General features: G+C 42.8%; 2 long non-coding RNA genes across 2 annotated transcripts in view; one reads left to right on the forward strand and one right to left on the reverse strand.

Moving 5' to 3' along the window:
• Window positions 1-5,761, forward strand: LOC121711113. The gene is made up of 2 exons (XR_006032254.1): window positions 1-298; window positions 5,079-5,761. It is a non-coding gene; the product is annotated as an uncharacterized LOC121711113 (long non-coding RNA).
• LOC121711116 overlaps window positions 5,721-21,919 on the reverse strand; it is a 23,733-nt gene continuing 7,534 nt past the window's right edge. The window contains exons 2-4 of the long non-coding RNA XR_006032257.1: window positions 9,578-9,587; window positions 6,492-6,496; window positions 5,721-5,731 (exon numbers count right to left, since the gene is read on the reverse strand). This is a non-coding gene — a long non-coding RNA (uncharacterized LOC121711116). The remainder of the gene's footprint in view (window positions 5,732-6,491; window positions 6,497-9,577; window positions 9,588-21,919) is intronic.

A 21,919-nucleotide genomic window follows, 5' to 3' on the forward strand; every position in this document is an offset into this window, starting at 1 on the left:
TAGGGGGGCAAATATTTGCCTACTGTACAACTGAAAGAGTCTGCTACAGTACTGTTCACACATCTGCTACAGTACTGTGTGATTTAGTGTACGCCATGTTCTCTTATCTTTTCTGAGCAGGTTGTTTTCTTCAAGGGGCTAGTTCAGGTGTAAGATCAGGTGATATCAGGTGAAAGCACCTGAGACATGCGGAATGCTGCCGAAGCCAACGGGCTAATCTGACAGGCCGCCTGCCGCTGCACTGTAAACACCACGCAGACATGACAGGGCTCCGCAATAGCCTCAGTGCTGAGAACAGGTAGGAGTCTGATGTGTACTGTAACCACTTCAATGGGTGTGTGTTTGTTTGTTTGTGCATCTCTGTGTTTGGGTGGATGGGTGTGTGTGTGTATGAGGTAGAGAGAGAGAGAGAGAGAGAGAGAGAGAGACTGTGCGCTGCTGCTGTGTGTGTGTGGGGGGGGGGTGTTTGTGCATCTATGTGTGTGTATGAGAGAGAGAGGAGGTAGAGAGAGAGAAAGGGAAAGAGAAACTGTACGCTGCTGTGTATGACTGTGTGTGTGTGTGTGTGTGTGGTATGCCTACAGGTATGCCTCTTTACTGTGTGGCATGATGTAAACATGTGTTTATGTGTGGCTTGTGTGTATGTGTGTGGGATGGAGTGTCTATGTGCATTTCTGTTTTCTGTGGAGCATTGTGGTCTTGTTTTCAACTGTGTGTGTGTGTGTGTGGTAACCTCACAAGCCTCTGTTTTCTCAGTGGCATGGTGTACATGTCTTTATACTATATGTGTCTATGTCTGTGTAGCAGTATGCATCTCTGTGTGTGTGTGTGTGTGTGTGCGTGTGCGTGCGTGTGTGCATGTGTGAGAGAGGGCAAGAAAGAAAGGGAGAGAGAAAGAGAGAGAGAGAGTACTTCAATGGGAAGCTCTGCAGGTGAATGCCAGTTTGGTGCTGGAATCTTCTCATCAGTGGTTCTGCAGGGAGTCCCTTGTCTCCAGGTTATTGGCTCTCGGACTTTCCCAGGATAGGGAGCCCTCAGGCCTCTTGGCCTTTAAGTTTAATATGCTCTGGTGTGTCCTATTTCCACCCCTATTGGCCGTAATAGTGTAATTTCTTTCCCCTTGCCAGTCTTTTAATTAAATCTAGCCATGCTTGAAGCTTATGTTTGACAGCAAAGACACTGAAAATATTTGATGGCATGTTACTTTGTGTATGGAAGGATGGCATCTTGATGACAAACGCTTAAAGCACTAGCATAAAAAGAAATCATCCCTCTGTGGAGAAGACCTTAATTTCCTAAGTAAACTATTTTAAAGAATAAAAAGCACCATTAGAGGTTGCTAAATGTGGGCCAGGGCCAGGAAATGTTTCCACACCACATCAGAGAACTTGAAAAACAGAGGCAAATTATATGAAAAAAGCAGAGCACAGAGGACGGGCACCACATTGTTGAACAACTGTGGTCACGTTCCGTGTGACTTTTAACAATTTATCATGGCAAAAAAAAGAAAATGCTTCGATATCGCCACGCCTCAGACAGGATGTAGACCAGCCACTTAGCAACATGTCCCCTGTTGTGTGTCTCACGGTTCAGCTCTTAAGTCACTTGAAAGTGCCATTTGGTCCTTTGTTCTTATTACAGAATGGAAAGGCTTGAATCATATTTAAGGGCAATGAGTAAAATGGACAACACAGACGGTCAGTTCCCCCATAGGACACCGTGAAGCGGGATCTCGGAAATTATTTTGCAGAAGAGTTTTTTTTTCCCTTTTCTTTTCAACTCGAGACGTTCTCTCAGACTGGACAGACTGAAGGCTCTTCAAAAGCTGGGCCGCGAATGGCATTCCTTGTTGTCTGCACACACAGTCTATTTAGGGTGGCATCATGGCTTTATTTTTATTTTTATTAGATGCCTCATTCAAACCAAGCTCAGAGGAATGTTTAATCCATAACCTGGGACGAAGCAGTGACACATTCTATGTGTTGACTCCCCATTAAACACCCACAGTTTAGGGCAGAAATTGAGTTTGACACCCCAGGACTAAATGTTTTTTACAATGGGGATTTTTATTGAAGTTTCCTTTTAGTCTAGAACTGAGCTTAATCTATGTACAGGAAACCGATCCATAAAGTCTTTAACAATGTATTATGCTGAAGTTGATTTCAACCTTGTGGCCTTGTGTGAAGATGGAAGGGCTTGGCAAAGCACCTCAAGACAGTGCTACAATGAATAAAACTGAAAACGGAATGGAACTGAACTGAATTGAATGGACTCCAAGGCCGCTGTCACTATGGTGATGTTTCCCGTTGCAGCTTCTGGATGGCGTCCACTCCTGATCTCCACATCGGAGCGTTATTTACAACGTCCACTCTGAGCAATGCCAGACACCTCCGCCACTCCACTGAGATATGGGAGCTGTGGTCACAGCAGATAGGAGTGTGAGGGAGAGGGGGCAGCTCAAGACCTTTGCTACGGCCACAGAGACCAAAGTCAAAGCCATCTGGCCAGCCCTTATCCCTGCCAAACACACACACACACACACGCACAAACACACACACAGTCTTTCACAGCAAATGGTTATCAGAAAGAATTTTTTTTTTGGAGGATGATGATTTGAGATGAAGTTGATTTAAGGTCTGACAGCACCATCGGCCAATGCAGCACACCCAGAAATGACAACGAGCGACACATTGCCAAGTTTGCACATTTTCACACACTTTCTCCAGTCCAATAAAGAAAGTCAGTATCAGATGTTTGGCCCTGCTTCCTGGCTGCAAGTGCCTTCACTACGAGGACTCGTATAATTTAGACGCAATTATACACAAGCTCACCCAGCTCTGCAGTCACCCACCCACCCTGTACTGTATAGGCCTACTGTTATATACACAATGTGCATTTTGTGGGTCAACCAAGTCCAGTTGAGGCTACTGTCTGCTCACCTGTACACCAACCAATCAACAAATGTTGTACAATCAATGAAATCCTAAATTTCCTTCATTTATTCATTCTATGGATAGATTGGGTCCGTTCAAAATGAAAGGCATGACCTTGCTGCCTCGCTGCCGTGATGGAGAGCTGTCTCATAAGACACGACTTTGAAGTGAAGGTATCTTTTAATAACAATGGTTTTGAATGGTCCCTTAAGAGAACGTTGGCACTACAGTATGACGTTAGCACAAGCAAGAATGTTAAATTAGCCTATGGAAGCTAGCAGGCTAACGGTAGAAAGTTGTCTGACAGACAGCACGTAAATCAGACCAGACGCTATCAATGGTTACAACAATGGTATAATTAGATAGTACAGTGTTTATTTCTCGCTAGATTTTGACAGATCTAAGCAAAAAAGTCAAAACAAATGACATTTCAACACAATCAGCAGCCGTTACGAGCTGGGATGGATTACTGCACGGGCCTACCGGGCCCAGGCCCAGGGGCCCAAGGGGTCAGGGGGCCCTGAAGCCCAAGCCTTTGCATGGAATCACTGCCTCAATATCAACAAATCAGGATGTAGGCTATGAATCTGACTGAATTAAAGTATTGGCCATCCCCAAAATGCATCAGAATACAGAAAATCACATCAAACCACATAGTGACAATTAGTGGGGGGCCCTTAATACATCTGGGCCCAGGGGCCCGAAAGTCCATAATCCGTCCATGGTTACGAGTGTCATCCGTCTTGTTTATTTATTTTTCACAGCTGTTTCAGAGAGTTGTCACACAAATTTGACCTATAACGGTCATTACTTTCAAAAATGACCGTTATAGGGGTGATTCTAAGATGTCTTAGAAGGCAGGAAAAGAGAGTTCAACCAAAAAAGTTTGACATTTACAACCATCTTTTTCAAAATGCCGTTTAACAGGACTGATTTTCCGCATCATCTAGAGTTAGTCAATTAGTTGCTACGTTACAGATGGAGACAACATAGAGTACAATGGTATGACGTTGATGCGGATTGGTGGTTGAGCTGGCAATTTCCTGCTGGGAGGATCAGCCCATACACACCACACAGAATACATAATTTGTGGTCATCGGAAATGTGGCACCTAATTGGCTTGTTTGTGGAAAAAGGTGCTAGAAGTAGGCACTTCGGACGATGTTTTAAAAGATGGTGACAACCAGCTGGGCTGCTAACTGGCTGAAGGGTGTTTGGTGTTTTAAGCCTCCAACATCATCTTCCAGGCAGCGCTGCATGGAAGGCACAAAAGGTTAGGCAAGGGTTAAGTGCCTTGAAGTCGGCGGTTGCAGCACGATGGTTGTAATGTATAATGTACTATGGAGAGAATAAATGTGGACATAATTTCATTAGGTTACATCCATACAGTATTTTTCATTTAGCGGATGCACTCATCCAGAGTGACTACCAGTGAATATAACTAGAGGGACTGTCCCCATGGAGCAACTTAGGGACTTAGGAACTTGGAACTTCTTAGGAACTCAAATTCACAACTCTCTGGGGTTCCATTTGGAAGCCAAGATCCCCAACCACTAGACCACCACCATAGGGGTGACTACACTTGCAATCTGTGTGACAATGCTTCTCTGTCTCTCAGCTTGTTCTGGTGTTGGATTCCAACGGTCCACAGGTTCATATGCCGAGTGTTTTCACCAGTTCGAGAGGTTAGAAAACCAATTAAAAAGAGTGAGAACCCAAAGCCAAACCAGATTCGTGCCTTACAGCCATCAGTAAAGTGGTGTGCATGTAGAACACGTCTAATCAACTATATGAAGAGTGGACACAGACAACAAAACGTGCACGTGGCATTTGAACAAAGTTAAATCCATAATAGGCATTCAGTGTCTGCTTATTGTGGCCTACATTGCTCATACTTGGAAATAATGACTGTCATATTATGGCTTTCAAGAATAACGGCAACGCAGACTCTCTGAAAGTGAGATCTGTTCCATCTAGAGGGATTATTTAGACCATTACAACAATATACAGGACAAGGTTTTATTGCTTTCCCCTCGTTTCATTTCTGACGCTTGCATTAATGCACTTGTAATATAATAAATGCCAGAGACGTCCAAGAGGAAAACCCCATAATTCACTTGAGTGTAATTTCTTCCATTTGTGTAGGCACTGGGGGCCCCGCACTGTGCTGCTGGACTACAAAGACGGCCCTTATTGTGGAGGCCGAAGACTGGACAGTGATCAATCGCCCCCCTCTCATTTCAAGGAAACAAATAAAACGAACAGAGGATGTAGACTCAACATCGACTCCAAGCACACTGACAGCTTTTGATGCCTGGTGGGGAGAAAAGCCTGAGTCATCTAAACACTTTTCTTCAGCTCGGCACCCCTCCGCCTCATGTCAGTGTTAAAAATCAACATGGTGTTGGAACAAACACAATTATATATTTCCATGGCAAATGTGAAAGAAATACAATACTTTATACTGATGACTTACTCTACTTACTGTATTTGTTAGACACAAATAGACATACAGTATATATATATATATAAAAATTCAAATTTCATTCCCTTCTCTGAGAGATCTATACCTGCGTCACTATTCTCCTGTGACCCAGATGGCTCTTTAACAGTCACATCAGTGGTTGCAAAATGCTCCGGGTTCCGTGATCATGACTGTCCTTGACACGTCAGTCTCGTCTCTCTACCCTATGCATCAGTCTCTGCCTACCAAGCCACCACTCAACTGTGAGGCAATGTATCTGGTCCAACTCCGACTATCTATTAAAACCATGTGTCCCATATTAAACTCTTCCCCTCTACTTCAAATAAATCAAGCGTGCCTGACACCCGGGTTTATTGAAGCTGTATTACTCAGAGCCACGCACATACTGTCGCATCTTAAATGTTTACACATTGGAGATGACAGATCCTCATCTGACATTATATGGATCCAAATGAGTTCCATTTAGCCAGACTGATTTTCTGGCGCCAAAAAAGGGTGCAGTTATTTTTGTTTTACTGAAATACAAATCAGGTCTTATTTCTATCAAGTCCAAACAACTGAGTTCAATTACAGGCACACTTGAGGTTCTTGACAATGGAATGAATTATGCTGGGTTCTTCTCTCTCAGACGCGCACGCACACACACATACAGTACTGTATGCTCGCACAGATAGATACAAATGCACTGCGCACACATCACACAAGCATGCACAATTCTTATTCAAGCCTATTACAGCCTCACTTGTAGGTTTAAGCATGATCAGAATTCCACCAACTAGCCTTACAGGTTGTAATTTATGGTCAAAATTTGGAGAGCTATCTACCAGTAACCATACATCGCTCTAACCTTCATCTTGTCTTTCATCTCACCTGCATCTTCTGAGGTAGCTTCAAGAATGGCTTCCAAAGACCAGGTGTCGCATGTGTACATGTCAAAATAAGATACATTATATTACAAGATATACAGTAATAACTGTACAGTTTATTACTTTTTATTTACATTTAAAATGAATCTTCTTCTCAATCATCTTTTCTTCTCATACAATAAGAGTTTAATCAAATAAAACATATACACACGCTGACACACACATACACACAATTAAAGAGATAGGATCAAGAGGGAGAGGTTTTCAGCACGTCTCCCAGGAGAGTGGCGTCAGAGTGACTGACAGGAACCCACAGGCCAAACGGCGGCGGTGGTGCTCATGAGCGCTGGCGATGATGGAGCGCGTTTGATGTTGGCTCTGTTTTTGTGCCGCGTCTCTAAATATTTTGAAGCCTGTCAGTTAATTCTGAAATTCCATAGATGTGCTCAGTCCAGAAAAATAAACAGCAAGTCCCTGCACCAGCCAGCCCGTCAGCCAACCAGTGCTGGACGTGGATGTGTTATTCCGCTCATACCACTGGCGCTATAGAAGTATCGCTTATTTTGCTACGTTTCGAAATATCACACGTCTGTCAGTCCACATTAAAAACAGACATCAGCAGCGCGCAGCGTGACATTCGCTAGGCATCGGACCAGACAGCAGTGGGATCTAGGAGCGTTCTGGCCCAGGACAGGAATCCTTTGTGCCAATTTGCAATTCGTCTTTAGAATGATCTAATCACTAGTGGTCAGCTGAGAGACATCTCTGTTTACCCTTGTATCCAAAGTGTACAGCGAAAGACGTTGCTGACCACTTGTGTTTAGTTTTTGTTATGTCACGTTAATCAGAACTCCCATTGTACGGGATGCTGAGAGGGATTAGCAGTTGCACTACAAAACATTATGTGGCCACATCCATCCCTGACCACCTTGGTAAGTGGTTTGAGTGATCAGATTACAGCGTGTCTTGGTGGTTGTTTACACTTGTATTTACATTGTATTTATGTAAAACTAATCACTTGTGATCTGATCACCCAAGACACATTTTAGAATTGTATATAAATGAGGTCCTTGAGGAGACCAATCACACAAAAATGGCAGTTAATGTAAGTTCTAGATTCTGTACGGTATAATTCTGAAATGACTTGAAAGAGAAAAAAAAAACCTCACTGCTTAAAAACCTATTTCAATTGTTTAACAGTAAGTAACTCGTTACCCGTATGCCATAAATACATTGTGAAAACAGAATAGCCAGTCAAAACCTCATGCTTGGGAACGGGATCCAGTAGAGGAGATAGAGCAAGTAGCCCATAACCCCAAAGTGAGTGGGCCCTCTCAAAAATAGAATGGTACATTCCAAACCAATATAACAGCGGCAGTACACCATCATGAGACCGCAGTAAATGGCAAAATTATTGTGCGTTCTTGTTGAGGCACGCCTATGAAAACCCCAGTGTGTCCACACACACCACCACGAACATCAGGTAGCACTTAAGTGTCCTTCACCCCAATGGGGATGACTTAAGACACTGCCCAGTCATGCTAAGGCCAAAGCCTGGGAAGACCAGGACAATAACTTGTATTTCATTTTTTTCCCTCTGTCAGTCACATACGATAAAACTGTTCGTGTCCATTCATAACAGGATATGGTCACTGTTTTCAAAAGTTGAAATATGTGCATGCTTAGCTGTTTCTAACAAAAACAGAGAAGCTCCTTTTCCTTGCAAAGCCTAGTTGAGCCACCCACTTCCTAGGGAGTTTTCTAAGCACTGAACCTTATTTTTTAAAAATACATCATTTCCGTCGATACCAGCGTGAATTCTCATCCTTGCTGGTCTGGCGGCAGCAAAAAATATACCCCCAGATTAGAGAATCAACCTTCTTAAGTGACGCGAGCCGGGCGCTGGATGACTGCTGTCATTAAACAACAGGAAGCAGCCTGACCTCAGTCTCGCACTGCTGATCACTTACATTATGGAAAAGACGCCATCTGCATAGTTTTGGTGAGGCGCTTGGGTGTGTCCAAACCAAAGGCAAAACCAGGAGTCAAGCTGACATACAGTTAGCTGGCCCATGCACCACCCACTGAAGGCTTCCTTGAAGGACATGGAGTGCGCTTGGTTAGGTAGCCTTGACTACAGCCAAACATCACCCTTCAGCAACAAAACAGAAGAATCTCTGCATCAGCTACTTTTCTGCACTTCCACTATGACTACAACTATATCTTTCCAAACATATTCTAATACACAAGACATGCTCAGCTTCCAAATTTTTATGAGCAACTGAACCATGATTTAGATTGGGACCGTAGCTGGACCTTCAACCATAAGTAACTCAGTGCTAATGAAGAAGTTGGCCGACTTAATGGCATATCTTGTATCATCTAAACACCTTCTGCTCATGTAACTGCTCTAAATTTCTGAGGTATATAACCAATTTGAACTTTTAATTATTTTCAATTATAAATGTGCATGTGTACTCGTTGTACAAGGATGTCTCACTGTAAGAATCCTCTATGGATGCAGATATCCACAGGACCAAAAATGACTGAATCCCCAAGGTATCATTGCAAAATATTTTGTGTATATCTAGAAAATGTGCACTCATTTTACAAAGTTGTGTGCTCATTTTACTAAATCCTGCTCTCGTTTTACTAGATTGTGCTCTCACTGTAGTAAACTGAGCGCTCGTTTTGCTACGTGGTGTGCTCGTTTTAATAATTAGTATGCTCATTTTACTAAATAGTGTGCTCATTTCAATAAATTGTGCCCTCATTTAAATTTTTGTAAAATGAGTGCATAACTTTGTAAAACGAGTGCACAATTTACTAAATTGTGTGCTCATTTTACTAAAACGTGCTCTCATTTGACTAGATTGTTCTCTCAATGTAGTAAATTTTGCACTCGTTTTGCTAAATTGTATGCTCGTTTTACTACTGTAAATAGTGTGCTCATTTAAAAAGTGCTCGCATTTAAATTTTTGTAAAAGTTTACAGTTTACTAAACTGAGCGCACAATCTAGTGAAATGAGATCTCAATTTAGTAAAACGAGCACATTCTGTAACAGAAAAAGCGCAAAATATAAGTTTACTTAATTGTGTGTGCACAATCTAGTAAAATCGTCCCTCTCAATCTTCAAAAACTCATAAAGACACAACTCTTCCAAGAGAAGTGTCTGACAACCTCACACACCTGATACATACTTACCACACTCTTCCCTCCTCTACCTCCTGATACACACTCTTCCCTCCTCTACCTCCTGATACACACTATTCCCTCCTCTACCTCCTGATACACACTCTTCCCTCCTCTACCTCCTGATACACACTATTCCCTCCTCTACCTCCTGATACACACTCTTCCTCCTCTACCTCCTGATACACACTATTCCCTCCTCTACCTCCTGATACACACTATTCCCTCTCGTTTCTCCTCTTCCTCCTTCCTCTCTACTTCCCTCTCTCCCTCTCTCTACTTCTTCTTCTGCCACTTCTCCTTCTACCATACCTTGATTAGTACTTAATATGTTAGCACTACTATCCTCTAGTATTGACAGATGTAGTGATAATTCCTGTTGTGTTCATAGCGTACATGTTATTCTATTGCTGTAAGTCGTTTTTGAATAAACGTGTGCATAATTTAGTAAAATGAGCGCACATTCTCTTGATATATAAAAAAAAATCTTGCAATGACACAACCCAGGCTCAGTAAAAAACAAACTAAGAGCAGAACCCAAAAAAAGACAGCACGGCTACAGAAAGGCTGCCTTACTGTATTTTACTGTAACTCCAAGGATCCTAGAAAATATGGTACCCATCAAAAGAGATGGAGGAGAGGCCTCGAGAGTTGCAAGTAAATACCCCGTAACGTCCGCCGCACAGAAGCACAGCTTCTAACAATTTTGCGAGGCCCATGCAAAAACAGAAAGAATCGAAAAGAGGGGGCTTAGACACTAAAGACCAAAATAACTTCCAGAAAATGAAGGCCTCACATTTCACTGTCTAAATGATGCAGAGATCACAGCCAAACGAGTCCTCCATATATTTTTTTTCCTCCACGGTGGATCAAAGATTCTGATTCGGCTAAGGGTTTGTCAGCTGGCCGTGCGAGGGGGAGATCTTCCACCAGTGGCAGCCATCTGTGCCGGTCGGATTAGCTCCCTCAATCAGAGACGGCCGACGCCCACTCTAGCTTAGATGTCGAGGCACGACAGCGAGATCAAATACTGCGGTGGCCAAAACACGTATCCATCACAGCGGAGTGCCAGGCATTAATCACGACGGAAGGAGCTGGGCAGTCTGCAAAAGTCAGGTGGTAAAAATTTATCTTGAGGATAATGGAAAAATTTTATACACATACCAAGTCTGCAGAAAAAAACATAAATATATAGTGTTCACTCTTTAAATGGGTGACCTCAAATAGATTGCCAAAGGCACAGAGAGAAACCTCCTAAACAGATTCTCTAAATCGTTCCACCCAGACCGAAAAGTCAATGCACCACTGGGGCCAAAGGCTACCATCTATGTTGCGTTTGATGATTCTTAATGTTCCGGACGGCGCTACGTCATACTGCTTGTGCCAGCATTAATGACAACTGCCCCCCCCCCCCCCCTCCAGAAAGCCATGTACATTATGAGTCAGGCCCATCAACAACACCTCCATAAATAAGAGGCCTCAAGCGCAGACAGTCTCGAGCGCTGGAAACTAAATCCCCTCACCGGCTCCACAACTGGCCAGTACGGCTTGTGGTGGCGGTAGTAGTGCCCTGCCCCGCGATACGGACCAGGAACACGGGGCTGAAGGACTGTGAGGCTCTCCTCAGTCTTCACCCCCCACCCCCACATCCCAACACACACACACACATACACACACACAGGCACACGCACAGTCTGGAGCTGATTACTCAGATTATCCAATGACTTTTGTGGCTTGCGCAGATATAACTCCTCTCATCAGCACGGAGCCCATTCATGACTCCTACACCAAAACCATATGTGCGCTGGAAAAGTGCAGCGGGGGTGGCGGCAGTCAATAGGAAATGGGCCTTTTATTTTTATGCGTGGGGATAATGTTGTATGAAATATGATTAAACTGGACCGCTTGGAAAGGGCTCGCATCCGAGCGCGTGTGATATGGAACCAAGTGTGGCTGACGTGTTGCCATGGGTGACTACTGACTTGACCAAGAGCGATGCCCAACTTCTGTCTCTTTTCTCTTTCTCTCTCTGTGCCTCAGCCATTCTGTCCAGTAAATGGACATGTTTCCTAGTTCTGTTCAAACATTTAAAAGTGTATTTATTCAATAAAAGGGAAATAGAAAAAAACATATAAACATAACTACTGTACTGCAAACAGCAGTGGCTTATATGTAGACTTTGAGAACTTTTGAAAATGTATTTAAGAGCAATATACCCTGATGATTAGGAGTACTGTTGAAATAGAAACATCAAGGCCACGCAAGTAACACTGTCCATTAAAATCAGGAACCACACTCTCTCTCCCTGATGTAATAAATGAATATCACCCTTCCAGGGTCGGTCGAAATGTCAAATACCATTCATAATGGCCACCCAGATGCTGTAGGTCAGACCCATTGAGTTAAGTCCTCCCAGGACTCCCAGAAAGCTACGTGAGCTTTGCCTGTTGGCCACACACATACATTTAATCACAACGCACAGAGAAGAAGAGGAAGAAAAAGAAGGGATATAAAAAGGAAAATATAGAGTGGAATAAAATAACACATTTTCATGGAGGGTTAGCAATAATAGTGGTTCTTTTGAAATGCACACTGCATCCGGCCTCTGTGGCCCTCCAAGGTTTGCTCTGGGACTTCCAAAGCAAGCAATCCGTGGGTATCGGTTCTCTTCTTCGACGGCGAACACAAAAAGTCAGGCAATGCTAACAGCGACGTGAACTCAGACTAAGGTGTGAGAAACGGCTCCTCTGATTTAAAAAGTGTTATCAATCTGTTTTCGCTGTTTGCAAAGGCCAAGGTGTCAGATGTAAATTAGTCCTCGGTAACTCTCTGGCACCTGGAGTGCACCGCTGAACAGGGAACATTTCTGTAGCAGTCACACACACACACACACAGATAGAGACAGCAGACAGACACTCACACACACCCACACCCACACACACCCACACACAGCAGTATGAGAACCAAAGCGAGAGGTGACTTCAGGACATGCATGCTTCGACATGGAATAACAGGTTATGCAAGCTTATGGAGGTACTGTTTGGCTGTCACAGGGTACAACATGCAAATGCTATTAGGTAGAATTCAAAGAAGGATACTGAATCTGGCAGAGAGGTCAATTAGGTACTTGAAATGGTTGAGCGTAGCATGTGAGCTTGATGCATGCATCACAGAAGAACCATAGAACTATATCACAGTAGCAAAGTGATATATCATTAATACTGTATATTCACTGTGAACTTCTGTTCTCTCATCTTGGCCTCTGGACCTGCCCATGTCTGTGTGCAGATCTAACACTTCACTAATCATGAGTCACTTTGCCACAGGACTGGATGTGTTGCATGTGTGTGATATTCTGGTTTTGTTGACATGTTGACAGGTTAAAATGGACACATTAGCACTTTTTTTTTACAGAGATCACGCAAAATTTGCGGGAAGAGGAGACGTCTTTTTTGCCGCATCGTGTGTCTGAAAAACGAGGTGAAAATTTGCCGGTCAGCAGATCTATTCACATGATTTGCCATTTTGGGGAGCCATGAGGCAGGATCAGCTAGCAAATTAAAACGTGACGTGCAACAGGGGACAGGGGATACGCCCGCATGACAACGGGAGAGGTAGAACTAACGACTGGCCTTTGGCCGTATAGCAACCATCCATTTAGAACTAGTAACGGCAGTTTGTCCTGCAAGTTGAGAAATTAGTTGATATGTGTCGGAAGAAAGTAGTTCCAGAACAAGACAGTTTTAGCGTAGCAAGTAGTTCTACGAACAAGACAGTTTTAGCGATTAAAACGTTTAAATTATAACAGGAAATGAACACAACGCAAGTGGCAACAGTGGAATAAGCGGGATAATGGACTCCACGGTGGTCTGTTAACAGAAATTAATGCACTTATGAAGTTTAAACGGCCACGTCGGGTCATTTTACAACCTCGAGCGTGCATTCATTTCTGTTATTACACGGCTCTTCAGACTGCTGCAGAAAGTTCCATTTACATGAATGGGCCTTCCCAACGTTCGGAGCTATGTTAAATCTATTTATCACCTGGAGAGAAGAAATACTCTTTTCTAAATTGGCTGGTGGGGTGGCTATTAATTCTGAATTCTGACACCTAGAAGTAAAAAAAGTTTAATCACCGTTCCATATCAATGCTTATGAATGGTAACTATAACAAACCATAGTAGGATGACGGTTGAGCCTGGAAGCAGGCTTCGCAACAATAATGAAAACAATAAACTCAGGCGAATTATCGAACAGCAAGCAACATTCTGACCAATGAAATTCTGGAAGTGCAACGGCTAATAGACCAATCAGAATGTATTTTATGTATTTTGTGACGTAATCATGCAGATCTGGTAACCCATGCAGATCAGGTACCCACACTATCACTGTTATAGGGCCAAAGAAAGTTGTACAACAAGTAGGCTTCGTTTTCTTCCTTACATAATCACACATATAATCACCGCTGTCAATGGCAACAGGTTGATTAACGTCTTCCATATCCCTCCACAAGACGTCCGTTTGCTTATTGCAATGGAATTTCATTGAAAGGGAAAGTAAGCTAGTAAGACGTTGCCATGGAACACCTGAAACTGTCAAGTTCTGTGTGGTGAACTATTTATTTTGTTAGCGAAAGACACAAAACGGTAGCAAAAAATCATTTTTAAAGACTCATTGTGTTAGGTTTCTTTTCTCGTTTTGGCAAGTAGCCCTGTAATTATCAGAAAATAAGTCCCTTCAGGTCGAAGCAAAACCCCTCCACTGGTCTTTTTTAGATGGTGAACGTAAACATGTCTCCAACTTTGGGGTTTAGGTTTCACAATGTGTTTACAATGTGCTTTTGTGCCCCCTACCAAATATGCTCAGCCTTAAAGGAACTGTATGTAAGAAATGTATTTCAATTAATCATAAAATGCCACTGATATGTCACTAGACATTAAGAAATCATGTTAATTTCAAATACTTATATCACTGACAACAGTAGTCCGGCCAGGATATTGTAATTTAAAAAGTGAAGTTGCAGCCCTCAACTGATGTTGATGTTGTCATGTTGTGTTTCGGCCTGATGCGCCACCCTCCACCTATCTACTAATCACAAAGTCAGTAGTGTTTCGGCATCCGGGTTGCCAGCTCTGCTAGTCAGAGGGGAGGGGGAGGGGATACATCGCTCTACAGTAATTTGAAAGTGATTGTAGTACCAGTTTTGGCCACAATCTTACATACAGTCCCTTTAAAATTACGAAATTCCAAGCCTAGTCCTTATGTTGGCCATGTCTAGCTTCTAAATGTTATGTGGCTAACAGCAGTTATAATGTGATAATGTAAAAGCTTGATAGGACAGACGCTCTTGAATTCATGCTTTGTTTTATCGCTGGATTTTAGGATAGCCTATTATGGCAACCGATTGCATTCCGAGCTACTAGTAAGGTGTCTTGTGTAATCCTGCTGGATTTTCTTGTAAAAATTGTTTTTTTTTTTGTATATTTTGCTAGTATAGAGTCTAAGGAACAAGATTTTTTTTGTCTTAAAATTTTCACGATCCATTTTCACACTTGACATCATCATTTATATAATGCATAATTAAGACTGGGGCTACTATCACTTGGGGGTAAATGTGAGAAAACACTGGTAAAGAGGGTATTTTGACTAATTTTTGGGTGCTGATTCTGAATATCATATTTACTTAGCTGATTTTTTAGTTTTAAACCTGCTAATTAGCATTTGCGGCCTAAAACTGGCCTCCATAGGCAACACGGGTGAATAGGGTAAAAAATTTAACTCCTTGATATTCTTATGAAACTTTACTAGTTAATTATTTATGTAGTATAGAGACACTATTTTTTGCATTACAAGTTTACTGAAAATATATGTTTATGGATATAATTTAACAATATCTCATTAATTATGCACTAACTTGCATACATTTCAATTACAGACATCTGAATATTGGATAGTTAACATTGAATGTAGTCAGGTTTGCCTTCAGAACTTTTTCTGGATTCAGAGCCTTAAAAGAATGGCTTGTTCAAGTGCCAGTCCTAGGTCGTCCCTTTATCTTAGAGACGGATGCAAGCCATGCCGGAATGGGGGCAGTTCTGTCACAGGAGAAGGATGGATTACAGCGACCAATAGCCTTTGCTAGCCGGAGCTTGCAGCCAAGGGAGAGGAACATGTCAAATTATAGTGCCATGAAACTCACTCCTTGCAGTCAAGTGGGCAATCATGGGAAAAATGGCAGGTATCTCCTGGGCAACAAGTTCACCGTGTACACTGACAACAACCCCATCCAATGCCTGCAGTCAGCAAAACTGGGCGCTCTGGAACATTGCTGGGTTTCTCAGCTTGCCCTCTTCATTACAACATCAAATATCGTCCTGGGACAGCTAATTGCAATGCCGATACCCTTTCTATGCTTCCCACAAGCCCCACTAACACTTTGTGATTTGTGTCACATGGCCTGGACGTCCCCCTGCCGCTTGCCATAGCCAACATGCAAGCCTCGAGTGCACCTATCCAAGACTCTTGGATGACAGAATCTTGTATGGTGGACACCATCCCTGGTCGAAAGAGACCTGTAAGTCCTACAAGGGACTGGTCCCTGTATTTCCAGATACCTGTGGTTTGGTGACCGGGACGACCACATACCCATTAAAACAAGTGGAGTGAACCAAGGGAAGTCCACAGTTGATAAAGCAGTGGTCCCAGATACAGGAAGTGGATGGGACCTTGTACCGAGCGATCCAGGCTCCTCATTCCAGGGATCCAGTGCTGCAGCTTTTACTACCAAAGGTGTTGTGAGTCAAAGTGCTATCTAGCCTACACAACAACCACGGCCATCTGGGGGTGGACAGTACCACAGATTTGATATGGCAGAGGTGCCACTGGCCCCAGATGTGAGGTGCTAAAGTGGTGTTCTGAATGTGAGCACTGTGTGGTTGCTAAAGCAAGGCAACCCAAGACAGAATCTTCTTGGGAAATGTGTTAGCCACTAAGCCTTTGTAGATAATCTTCATTGACTTTACTCTCTTGGATTGGGCTAGCACAGGACAAGAGAATGTTCTAGTAGTCACAAATGTTTTCTCAAAGTTTACCCAGGCCTTTCCCACCCCTGATCAGAGAGCTTCCACCGTAGCTAAGATTCTAACTGAGAGATGGTTCTATGTGTATGGCGTGCCAAGGAGAATCCACTCTGATCAGGGGCGCAGCTTTGATAGGGAGCTGTTGAAGCACCTGTGTGACACCTACAGCATAACAAAGACTAGAACCACAACTTATCATCCAAAGGGGAACGGTCATAGTGAATGTTTCAACAGGACACTTCATTACTTGCTCAGGACCTTACCCCCTGAAAAGAAGCGTAAATGGCCCCAGTTGCTCCCTCAGCTCCTGTTCGCCTATAATACCACCGTGTACCAGTCCACACAGCACTCTCCATACAAGCTGATGTTCTGTCAGAAGCCACAGTTACAAGTTAACCACCTACTTGGAAATACTGGAGGTGACCACAGGGACAGTCCATCGACTGATTCCGTTGATTGCAACATCAAGAGTCCCTGACTTCTGTCTATGCTAGTGCTAGGAGATACTTAGAAAAGGCTGCGGCATATCGTAGGCATGGTGGTCCTGACACTGTAGTCCTCTTCAAAGTGGTTGTATGCACATCCCACCTCACTGAGGCCAGGTGCAGGACAAAAAAGGCTTATCAAGGTAAGAAGAGTAGAAGTTAAAAACATAACGCAACGTTTCGACTTGGTGGGTCGAAACGTTGCGTTATGTTTTTAAGGCGAGACACGGCAGGTGAAAACATCGTTTTTTCATGCACTGAGGGGTATTCCAGAAAGGAGGTTTAACAAACACTGAGATAAAACTTAACCTCTGGGTTGTCTGAACCTGTTGCGACTAAACCTGAGCTGTCGGTTCCAAAACACCGGTTACCAGTTAGTTCAATTAACCCTGTGTTAGATAGAACCTAGAATTGTGCGCGTTCACGGCGAACTTATAAAGGCATCATCTATTGAGAGTCGAAACCATGAGTAAAACCGGAGAAACGAAGAGCACAGTATTTTTCTAAGGCGGGGTAGCAAAGTTCTCCTCGAGGCTTAAGAGGAGAGAACTGTAATAACTAAAAAAAGAGCAATACTTAAGCGTCTGCCTCCGAGACCTTGCTTGGCAGAGAATAGCCTAACTGACCATGTAAATGCGTACGTTTAGGATATCCCGTTTAATGTCAAAAGCACAATTAAATAATTCAGTGGACATAACGTAGCCTATTGTATTGACTGCTTTGAATGATGCTTTCTTAAACTAGCCTACCTTGTCACAGATTGAGTGGGCCATAGAATTCTTTGAGAATCCCAAATGTAATTTTCTATTTTAACGCGGGTTCTGCAGCTGTGGGCCAAGTTAAACTTTTGCGCTCCATCATCGAAAGGGTGAAGAATGTCGGAAGGCATGGGTAGCCTATTGGACACATTTCGGTGCACATTTGGAAAATTGAATAAGTGATGCTGACCTGCCAGTTGGTGAAACTACACTTTAATGATCCTCGTGGGTTTGTGTCCAGGAAAACGAATGAAGTTGCGCAAGGCAAACTTTACGCACCGACCGACAGTTTGCCGATATGCTCTGCGTCTCCAACACTAACGTTACAAAAACTCCCAGTCGGAGAGCGATAATCGATGCACATAATTTGGAGAGAGGCAAAAAGTGTAGCCTATTGAAAAACTATTTTATCCCAAATGCCATCAGCATTCTTAACCAAACTAGTGACAACACGCATACCTGGCTGAGCTGTTATGTAGTCTATATTTAAACTTATTTATTCATTTTCTATATGTTTTCCCTTTTTTGTAGCCTACTGCACTGTAATTATATCTTCAGTGTGTCTGAGATGTTTTTTGTCCATCCGATGTCTGGTGAGCCAAAGGCAAATGTCCACTATGGTGTTGGCTAGCTAAGATGTATTTTATTCTATTCTAATCCATGCGTAGCCTAATGTAGGGATGGAGTCGAGAATGCTTTTCAAGTAGCCAAATTTAGGATTCAGCGGAAAAACTCTCTTGAAAAACTTGTTTGGAAAAGAAAGAAAAGATGGGCTATCATGTGATGTCGTGGTCTTATCGCCCTCTCACGGCTAATTCCACGGATAAATATTACATGATTTTGTGCTTCTTCTTCAATCGGACCTTGTTCAAAATTAAACGTCATTGTGTGACAAGTGTAAAAATAGCGGCCTGGTTGAACATGCACTGAAATAACCGAACATAATTGAACATAACCTGAACAAAACCTATCCCCTACCAGGTTAAGTTCAGAGCCTACAGTATGTTACCATAGTTACTTATATAGCCTGATCATTTTTGAGCTTTCTGGAACTGAAATCCCAGGTTTACCGTTTACTCTGGGTTTACATACCCAGTTAACTTCAGAGCCTATGTTACCATAGTTACTTACATAGCCTGATCATATTTGAGCGTTCTGGAACTGAAATCACAGGTTTACCGCTAACTCTGGGTTAACATACCCAGTTAAGCCAGTAAACCTGCTTTCTGGAATACCCCTCAGGTCAATTTCGAGATTTTGAGCTAGTCTGTTACCTTAGCATGTATTCTATCACACTACTACAACAAAAAAGTCCGATTTACACATTTAGGTGTTTATTTCATTATATTGTGTCTACTCGCGCCTGTATATTTATCCTAAATTCAGCGAAAGTTAGCATTCTAACCTTGCATGCACTCCCGCGACTGTGACCCAAAACATATCGTGTGTAGCACCGTTGGAAAGCTCTGTTTTTCCTGTATCACGCTATGTGATCCATACATGGACACTTCCTTTGTATCAGCAACCAATCGCGAAAGTTCAAAGACGAGTCTAGGCTGAGAACGGAATCTCATTGGCTGTCTTTCAAGGCTGTTTTCTCAAAACGAGTTTCCTCTCCCACTCTGAGCAAGGAAACTCCACTTCAGAAGCACGTACATACACCAAACTTTCTAGACTTATGCCTAACTATATTTCGAATATTTTTACAGAGGGGTTTGTTGATATATTATTCCTAGCCTGACTTACATGACATTTTATGCCTAAAAACATGGCAAAAACATGGCGATTTTAAGTTTCATAGTGATATCTGCTTGTAAAAAATGTTACCCTATTCACCTGTAGTGTCTCGCCTTAACTCAATAAATTTAGTTCTTCTGGGAGATTGCAGCATGCGTTCCCATATTACCACCTGGCACTCTAGTCTTTTTCTAGTGGGCAGTGGTAGTGTAGTGGATAAGGAGCTGGGCTAGCGTGCAGTAGCCTGAAAGTTGTCGGTTCAGTTCCTGGCTTTCACTGTTATGCCCTTGAGCAAGGCACTTAACCCCAAGTTACTCCGGGGACAATTTGATCCCTTGTAATATAGCTGACATACAGCATGTAAGTGACTTTGGTCAAGAAGTGTCTGCTAAATGTAATGTACATGTAAACTCTTTTGCAAGAACCATTTTCATGGTCGCCACAAAATCCAGGATACATGGGTTGGCACACACTATAAGATCAGGCCGTACGGGAAACGTTCCACTCATAATACTGCCGGACAGCATCAAACCCCTTCCATCTCCCACAGTCTGTTTTTACATGAGTTCTCTGCAAGTGTAGCAGAAGTAAATATTCTCCCTGTCCCCTTCAGGCCTTGGCAGTAGATACGTATGCTACCAGGACGGTGAACTTTAAAGCCAGGTGTGTATGTGGAAAGGCTGACCTGCAGCGCTGGCGCACACGCCCACCCGTGGGTGGTGATCACATACGTAGCTTGCCGTTGCTTTCAGGTGCCGATTTTCGATGTTCCGTATCCATGCACGGGTAGCTAGTCATTCACTTCGCCACAACTTTAACATGTGATGCAGTCACAGACCAGTAGCTTAGCCTACCTTACGTTCGCTTCAACTGAGTTGGACATCTCAGCAAAGTCTCGGGGGTTTCCATTAATGTAGCATAGTAGCTCATAAACGTCGGAGAGTAAGGTAGGCCAAATTGTTGCCACTGTTCGGGTTGTCCGCCCGGTCTTATCAACGGAAAGAGACAAGTTCCGCGGCTTGAAGGTTTCTCTTTCACCCTAGTCTCGTGTTAGATCCTAGTTGCTTAATGAGGTTAACGTTGTATCGCTAACAATGTAAATATGGTTGCTAAACGTAGACTTATCAGGCTACGCTGTTAACATACATGTAGCCTACGGAACCTCTTAACTCAGTTACTCCAGTTATCGACACTCACAATGGTTTCCTTGCCAAAGTTGCCATGATACAGCTTTGCTAGGTCCACATCCTAGGCAAATTGTCTCGCTGGTCAGGCTGTTGTGTATGGAAGGCCAACAGGGACAAAAGTACTCTTCCTTCTTGGCTGGAGTGCTGTTGGTATTGTCTGCAGGGCGGTAGGCTACCAATGTCATTAACGCATAATATTTCCGATGCACCTGAAGGTAATCTTATATTCATTATCTCATGTCTGGCTGATCATTATTGTCTGTCATTGTCTGTTACTGTCATTGGTTATGTGTCTACATAATATGTAGGCCCATACATTGTGTTCGTTGATTTAACTAATGGCAACGTAAATGTATCATGGCTGTTTATTTGCCTGTGTGCTAGGTCCTTTTGAAAATGTTATGTCTCCTCTCTAACCACTCCATTCCTCCTTGCAGGTCTTCAGGCCGTAGGGACTAGAACAAGATCTTTCCTCTCTTCTCTGCCAAAAGAGCAACACCTCTAGCAGGCACAAACTCTCCTTCAGGCCAATACTGCACTCACTTATACTTGGACGTGGAGTACTGTCCCTCACCGTAACTATCTACTTCATGCAGGGATGCGGGGCTGGTTCACGTAGGCCTATAGCCAAATGCTTTGGTTCATATTTAATCTTACTTCATCCAGGTCATGTGATGTCAACTTATTTACCTCCTCATCTAAGCTATACGCTAACCCTTCATGTCTTTATCCCACCACAGTAGGAGCAGCAGAATCGTGAACTTGCATTGTTAAATCATTATATTTTGCAATTCACTATCGAATATCCATATGTCCTCGAATCTCAATCACATAATTCTCAATCGTCATATAATCAAATCAATTAGTCAATCAATTCTCAATCAGCAATTATCAAAGTCAAAGTCAAAGTCAGCTTTATTGTCAATTTCTTCACATGTTCCAGACATACAAAGAGATCGAAATTACGTTTCTCACTATCCCACGGTGAAGACAAGACATATTTTACCAATTTAAGTCCACAGACAAACATAACATTCAAGTAAACAAAAAAGTAAGTAAATAAGTAAATAAGAGGGCACATATAATAATAAAAAAATAAGAGCAGCAAAATTTGGTTGAAATTGTGCATAGACAGTCAATAAAATACTAGTGCAAAGTCAGGCCAATAAAAGGCTTGGGTAGTTCTGTTTGACCTA

This window comes from Alosa sapidissima, chromosome 6, assembly GCF_018492685.1.
Source record: "Alosa sapidissima isolate fAloSap1 chromosome 6, fAloSap1.pri, whole genome shotgun sequence".
NCBI classification, from domain to species: domain Eukaryota; kingdom Metazoa; phylum Chordata; class Actinopteri; order Clupeiformes; family Clupeidae; genus Alosa; species Alosa sapidissima.